The following is a 7,659-nucleotide window of genomic DNA, read 5'->3' on the forward strand; positions in this document are numbered from 1 at the left end:
TACTTTCAAATGGGGGAAGATGAGGGAAATTAAACTGGTTATCATTGCCAGAATTCAGGACACACTAGTGAGACTCCTGCAGCTTGGTGGCCTTGCCAGAGCCTTCTATTGTAGCTTTAGGGTGCTATTCACGTTGTGTTGATGTAGTTCAAGGGCTGGCAAACTACAGCCCTCACGCCCAATCTGGCCCATGACCTGGTTGTAAATACAGCTTTATTGGACCACAGCCACACTCATTTATTTGCTTTTGTGATACACTGACATAGTTGAGTAGTACCTGTAAAGCTTAACATATTTACTACCTGGAAAGTTTGCCAACCCCCATTCTAGTTAATCAGGAAGAAAATAGAGCAATGCTTCTCAACCCTTGCCATACATTATAATTGCCTGGATATATTTCAAAATATCCTGATGCCAGGAGCCCCACTATAAACCACTGAAACAGAATCTTGGGGGATGAGAGCTTGGAACTGGTATCCTTTAAAAACTCCCCACATGACTAACATGCAGCCAGGATTGATAACCACAGGAATAACACCTTGGGAAGGAGTATCTGTACCATTTGTAGGTGCAGCGATGGGTGTAGACATCTGAGCAACTCCCTTGTCTCAGAGTAAAGGAAAAGGGAACAATTAGAACTGGCCTCAGGGATACAGACATACGACCAAAGAAGAAAGCCTAAACCAATGCCATTAGATCTCTTGCTTGGGTGCTGGCTGAGCATCTCTACATTAGTTCACATCATATTCAGAGAAGTGACATGTGGTGCCAGTCTCTACTCTTAAGGGGGAGGCATAACCTGTGTTGATGGGCTAAGTCAGTCCTTGAGCATCCGGTGGACCTATTTTATTTAAGGTGCAAGTAATCATCAGTGACGAATATTCAAATAGAGGGCTCTCAAACGGAGGGCACATTGACTGCCATATGTAACATGGCACTAGTGTGGAGTCGGGTTCAACATGCCACAGCTAGGAATGCTCAAGAACCCAAAAGGGATGATGTCAACTTTGAGTAGGTCATGAAAAATATTATAGCTTCTGTCTTACTGTCTTGGATCACTCACTCTGGTGGAATCCACATGCCATGTTTGTGAGGACACTCAAGCAGCTCCATGGAGACGTCCATGCGTTAAGGGACCACGGCCTCCTGCCCACAGCCATATGAGTGAACCATTTTGGAAGTGGATCACCTAACCCCAGTCAAGCCTTCAGATGACGACTTCAGACACAGCCAATTTCTTGCCCTCAGCATCAGGACAGACCCCAATACAGAATCAGCCAGATAAGCCATGCTCAAATTCCTGACCCACAGAAACTGTGGTAAATAATAAGTTTGTTGTTTTAAACTGATAAGTTCTGGGTATTTGTTACACAGTAATGGATAACTAATAAGACTATCAAAACAAATAGCTTTCTACTCAGTGTTGAGCTTTTTAACTTGATTTGTAACACGCACAATATTGTCAGATATTGCATCTTCAACAGAATGAATTTCCAAAAGGTTTATTTGGTTCCTTGAATTAAAAGAAAAATTTGAACCATTTCTGGCAGTGACTTAACTGATTTCTTTTGATGTATCAAAGACATTGATATAAATCTGCCATCATTTAACTGCCAAGTTCTGCTAATGAAACACATCAACAATTACAGCTTTACTTTTCATATGTGAAATAAGAAAAATTGGAACAGAAAATGAATGAATTTTAGAATAATCACTTGATTTAATTGAAAAGTGACATTTCACAGTGATACATAAATGTACTTTTTGCATTAGCATGTGATAAAACCACTGTCTTTGAGCAAAGTCATTTTAAAATAATTATGAATTTTTGAAGTGGATGAGGCTACTTATTTAGCAGATTTGCTAAGTACTAATATCTCCCTGGCACCGATGGTGTGTGGTAAATGTCATTTTCTCTCATTAAAGTTTTCTGAGTTTAACTGAAATTTAGAGGACTTGTTAGAAAAGGTTTGATGCTGTAATAGGACACTTACAGTGAATGACAACATAGGCTCAAACAGGTTAAGTTTATCTAAAATTCAACTTATGACAGCTAGCAAAGAAAGAGAAGAAAAATGCACTACTTTGCTGAACTCTATTTTTTGTTGTAATATCAGCCTAAATGTTTTATGGCAAGCCCTGGCGGTCTAGTGGTTAAGATTTGGCACTCTCACCCATGGCCCAAGTTTGTTTCCAGGTCAGGGAACCACGCCACTCAGCTGTCTGTTGTCATACTGTGGTGGCTGCATGTTGCTGTGATGCTGAAAGCTGTGCCACCAGTATTTCAAATACCAGCAGGGTCACCCATGGTGAACAGGTTTCAGCAGAGCTTCCAGACTAGACAGACTGGGAAGAAGGACCTGGCCACCCATTTCTGACAAAACTGGTTATGAAAACCCTATGAATAGCAGCAGAGCATTGTCTGATATAGAAAGTGAGAGGATGGCGTAAAAAAATTGGGCAGGTTCCACTCTGCTGTCCACAGGGTCCCCAGGAGTCAGAATAGACTCAGCAGCACTAACAACAAAAGTGTTTATAGTTCAGTTAGTATAAAGTGTGTGTGTGTGTACATTAACCATAGGGCTATTTGTTAGAACATCACAGTTTGGATGCAATCATAAATTATATAGTCACGACAACTAATTTCAAATTTATTTCTGCTTCATAGCTTTCTTAAATTAGAAAGAACGTTTTTGGCACAATGCTGTGCTTAACCAAAATCTGTATGTCCATGATCTCCTTTGTGGGGATTTTAAAGTATGTCCACAAATTCTTTGACACTTCTCCTTTAAAAAGGTGGAGCTTACTTCTCCATCTGTGGAGTGTGAGCTGGACTTAGTGATTCACTTCCAAGAATCAGAATGCAAGGGAAAAAATAATAACCACGATGAAGTAGAAATCATAACCACGATGAAGTAAATGTAGAAATTTATTTCAAAAGGTGAAAATAAAAGTGATAGCCAAAACACCTCCTATATTTTTGAAACAAACAATAAATAAAATCCTCGCTTTTAGATAACTGTGTCAAATTAACAATCATATTGAAAATTTTAAAATGAAAAAGCACCACATAACACTTGTGGAATATGGTTCAAGAAGTACATATAGAGAAAACACATCCCTCAAATGCATCTATTAGAAATAAAAAAATACAGAAAACTAATGAGTATTGAACTCAATAAGTTACAAAAAGAATAAGAATAAACTACCAGAAAATATGAAGAAATTAATGAAACATAAAACAAAAGAATGTGAGCAATTAAACAAAACAAAAACCTGTTCTCTGAAAATATTAACTAGATAAACCTCTAAAGGTTGATCAAGAAAAAAAGAGAGAGAAGGCACAAATAAGCAATGTTAGGGATGAAAAGATCATACTCACAAATAGAGTATAAATATTAAAAAATCATAAGAAAATACCATGAATAACTTTATACCACCACATTTGAAAACAGATGAAATGGATAATTTCCTAAGTAAATAAAACATACTAACTAATTAAAAAATAGAACACCTTAAAGAGTCTATTACCATTAGAGAAACTGAATTAGTTGGATGTCTGTCCACTCCACACTCACCCCACAAAATAAAAACACAAGGCCCACATGATTTACAGGTAAATTTTACCAATCAAGAACCCTAACTCATTTTATGATACTAGTATATCATTGATACCAAAACCAAACAGAAACAAGAAAAAAATTATAGGTTAATCACACTTATGAATAGAAATACAGGACAAGAAAGGTTATCATAGGTTGATTTCATTTGGGAACAAAGATGCAAAATGAAAAATATTTTTAAAATCCACAAATATATTATTTGTAATAATAGTATTGAACATGGCCAAGTAGTGTTTATCCAAAGAATGCAAGGATGGTTCAACATTATAAAATCTATTTACGTAATCCACCACAAAGATAGAGGGAAAAAACCCAACACCTGTTGTTTAAATAGATGTAGAAAAAGCATTTGCTAAAACTCACCATCTATCTAGAAACTTCCTGACACAGAATATGTACCCCAAACCTCTAAATACATATCACATTTAGTACTTAAAATATTCCATTTTAAAGCCTATCAAAAAACAAGGAAGACTGCTTACTGAGAAGACTTGCCAGCACAGTAAGATAAGAAAACAAGATGGGAAATTCTATAGGCATGGTCCTCAGAACTACTGTTAAATAGACTATGACAAAGCTCACATTATGTAGGCATGAGAGGGTGTGCTTTCCAAAAAGTGAACTACTTAACTGTAATCTTCTGACAATTAACTACAAAACCATTTCCCGTAAGACATGTCAAAATGTATATTCTTTTGTTGATTGAAAATGTAACCTTTTCACTTTTTAAACTTATGTTATTAGGGAAAAAGTAAGCTTTGACTACATAGAGTTCTGTTTGATTTCTCTCTCTTTTCCAGTAATGGTTAGAATCCTAGCAACAGAACCTTTGGAAGATCTGACCCAAACAGTAGAGCAGTTTCTTCACATTTCTAGCACCATGACTGGATTGGCTCACCTAGAGAAGAGACAGTGTGACATGCTATTCATGACAGATGCTCTAGCACCAAATCTAAAGTTAAGAAATATTTTTAAATCTCTATAAAACTATCAATAAAGATCTGTCTCTGCAGGTCTATTTAACTCTGGCGTGGGAACTTGACAGCCAACCTTTCACTTACCATCTACCAGAACAGTGTCTTCAAATTTTATTGCTTGTGTATCTCTAAACAAATTTTGGGAAAGTATGTACCATTTCACATATTTTTTAATTGATAACTAACATTTATCATCATAAATTTAAATAAGTATAAATAAGATAATTTCCAGTAGCATACTATAAATACTTACTTTTTTAAAAATAGAAACTGTTATACCATTTTTTAAATGTCTCTGATAGAATCTAAATACTATAGATTTGATTCCCACCATCATCAATATAATAATACAGGAACAGTCAGACATTTAACATCATTCATTGGATCTGTCTTTTTATTCCACTTCCCTCCCAGAATTATCATATATTTTATTACTTAAAATATCTTATTTATCCCCCTATACTACTACTATATAACAAAAATATGAATATAAATTGAAATTTTAAAACATTAATTTCCTATGACCAATAGGCTGTAGGTATTAAAAGTAACTTTTCCTAAATTGTTATGAAATAACTACAGTATTAGAACACAGATAATAAAAACATAAAGATTACATTTTATAGGTAATTAAGCATAAAATATTTTAAACCTTACTGGAAACTCATCTCTTCTGAGACAGTTGAGACTAGTTTGCAGTTTTATTTTTTTAGTTCATGTTGCCATAGATAAATATACGTATATATATATTACTATTACTATATACATATTACTTATAACTATATATATTACTTATAACTAAAATAAGATAGCAGTTAAGATAAATTCTACTCTTGCTTTTTCTAGTTATATATAAAATCACTGAGAAAACTTTTCATGTAAATAAGTAGACAAGAATGGAGTTTCATAGCTCAATTTTTGTTACTCAATGTCACTGCATTCACTGAACTTTTCTGAGTGATATGCTAAAAATGAAATAATTTTTAATAATTTATTGACTGGCGGCTCTAATAGGCTTTAATTTTATCAAAAGTAAACAACTGAAAACCACTGTGTTGCAAAAAAGGAGTAGTTAGCCATTATTGGATTCTCATTCTCAACGTATTTCAAATTACCTCTTTAGACTCCCAGGGTTCGTTTTTTGCTTTTTGTTTTCCCCATCTTGACCACTGTAAAATTGGAGATAGATGGCTGAGAATTATGTCTTTATTTTGTAAACAGAAGGACAAATGTGCGAGAGCAAATGGGAAAAGAGAACTAGCCTAAGACGAGTATATTAACAGATGATCAATTGGAGAGAATACATGGGAGCTGAGGAAATGAAAATAGATTCATTTAAAATTCTCCATGCACAAGTACCTCTTGAAAAGTCTTGGTGTGTTCTATTACGAAAAATTCTGTTTTAGGTAAAATAAAGGTAAATACAGTGTCTAGGATTTAAGAGTAAATGTAGTATCAACAAGTGTCTCTGCTTTGAATTAAGATGCAGCCACTTCTGCATATTGTCCGAAGTTAAACTGATAAATTTATCTGAGGGAAACTTGGAGGGATGGACAATGAAAGGCACCCATGAGTTAGCTGGGAAGCCCTTCTTCTTTTTTTTAAAGATTGACCCTGAGCTAACATCTGTTGCCAACCCTTCTTTTCCTTCTTCTTCTCACCAAAGCCCCCAGTACATAGTTGTATATTCTAGGTGTAGATCCTTCTGGTTCTGCTATGTGGGATGCTGCCTCAGCATGGCTTGACGAGCAGTACCAGGTCCATACCCAGGATACGAACCAGCAGAGCCCTGGGCCACTGAAGTGGAGCACATGAACTTAACCACTTGGCCACAGGGCTGGCCCCAGGGAAGCCCTTCTGAATAGGGTCTTAGTTTTAACAATAAAGACACTGTTGAGGATTCGGAAAAAACAAGAACAGCATAACACAAGGACTGACTTGGTATATCTATGTTCTTACCCTGCAACAAATTGAGCATTATAAAGTCTCAGGTGAGTCTCTTATGTGAACTAAAATTGACATAAAGTCTAAAAAGTGTCCAAGGTGAAAGGACTAAGTTAAATTCAAACTAAAATACATAGTGAAAGTTCCTGAACCAAGATAGATGGGTTTCTAGTTTGAGATCAAATAAAAAGGCAAAGCGTGATGCACAGCTGGCTTGACCAGAGCTTTTACATCCCAGCCTCTGTCCATCCAAGTATGAGTTGCTGAATGTATATAAAAACTCCACATGGATTGGGGCCAGCTCTGTGGCCTAGTGGTTAAACTTGGTGTGTTTTGCTTCAGTGGCCTGGGTTCACTTCCTACGGACCTACACCACTCGTCAGTGGTCATGTTGTGGCAGTGACCCATATACAAAATAGAGGAAGACTGGCACAGATGTCTGCTCAAGGTGAATCTTTCTCAAGCAAAAAGAGGAAGATTGGCAATGGATGTTAGCTTAGGGCAAATCTTCCTCAGCAAAATGTAAATAAATAAACTCTACATGGATTGAGACAAGACACAGAAGGTTAAGGGTCCCAAAAAGTGCTTAAGTAGGGATACCAAAATATTGTATGTGCATACACCATTGCTATGAAAGTTAATGTTTAAAAAAAGAGAGAGAGAAGAAAATGAATGAAATTGATATTCTAGGCATAATCTAGGTTGCTGCTTTCCTCTAGTGGGAGTTTTTGGCATGGAACTGACTGGGGGGACTTCTGCTTTTGGCTTTAGTAGACTAAATTTTACCAGGCAAACTACTCTAGCCAAAAATTAGATAATAGATACAGAAATAGAGATGGAGATATCTGCTTGAATAGACCAGAGCCCCTAAGGCAGTAAGAACTTGAAGAATCAAGACCATGCCCAGAAGGGAAGTACAGAGGTGAGACTGACATTTAGCAGTTGTCTTCCTCTTAAGGCAATGCCAATTCATAAGCAGTGGCCTAAGGCTGAAGAGCTGAGCAGAAAATGGTAGCCCAGAGGTTGAAAGTATAAGCAGGATTTAAGCTGGTCTTACAGGTCTGGGAATACAAAAACTGGAGTTCAGGATCAGCGAAGGTAAAAGAGTGCTGGAT

This window comes from Equus quagga, chromosome 21, assembly GCF_021613505.1.
Source record: "Equus quagga isolate Etosha38 chromosome 21, UCLA_HA_Equagga_1.0, whole genome shotgun sequence".
Lineage (NCBI taxonomy): Eukaryota > Metazoa > Chordata > Mammalia > Perissodactyla > Equidae > Equus > Equus quagga.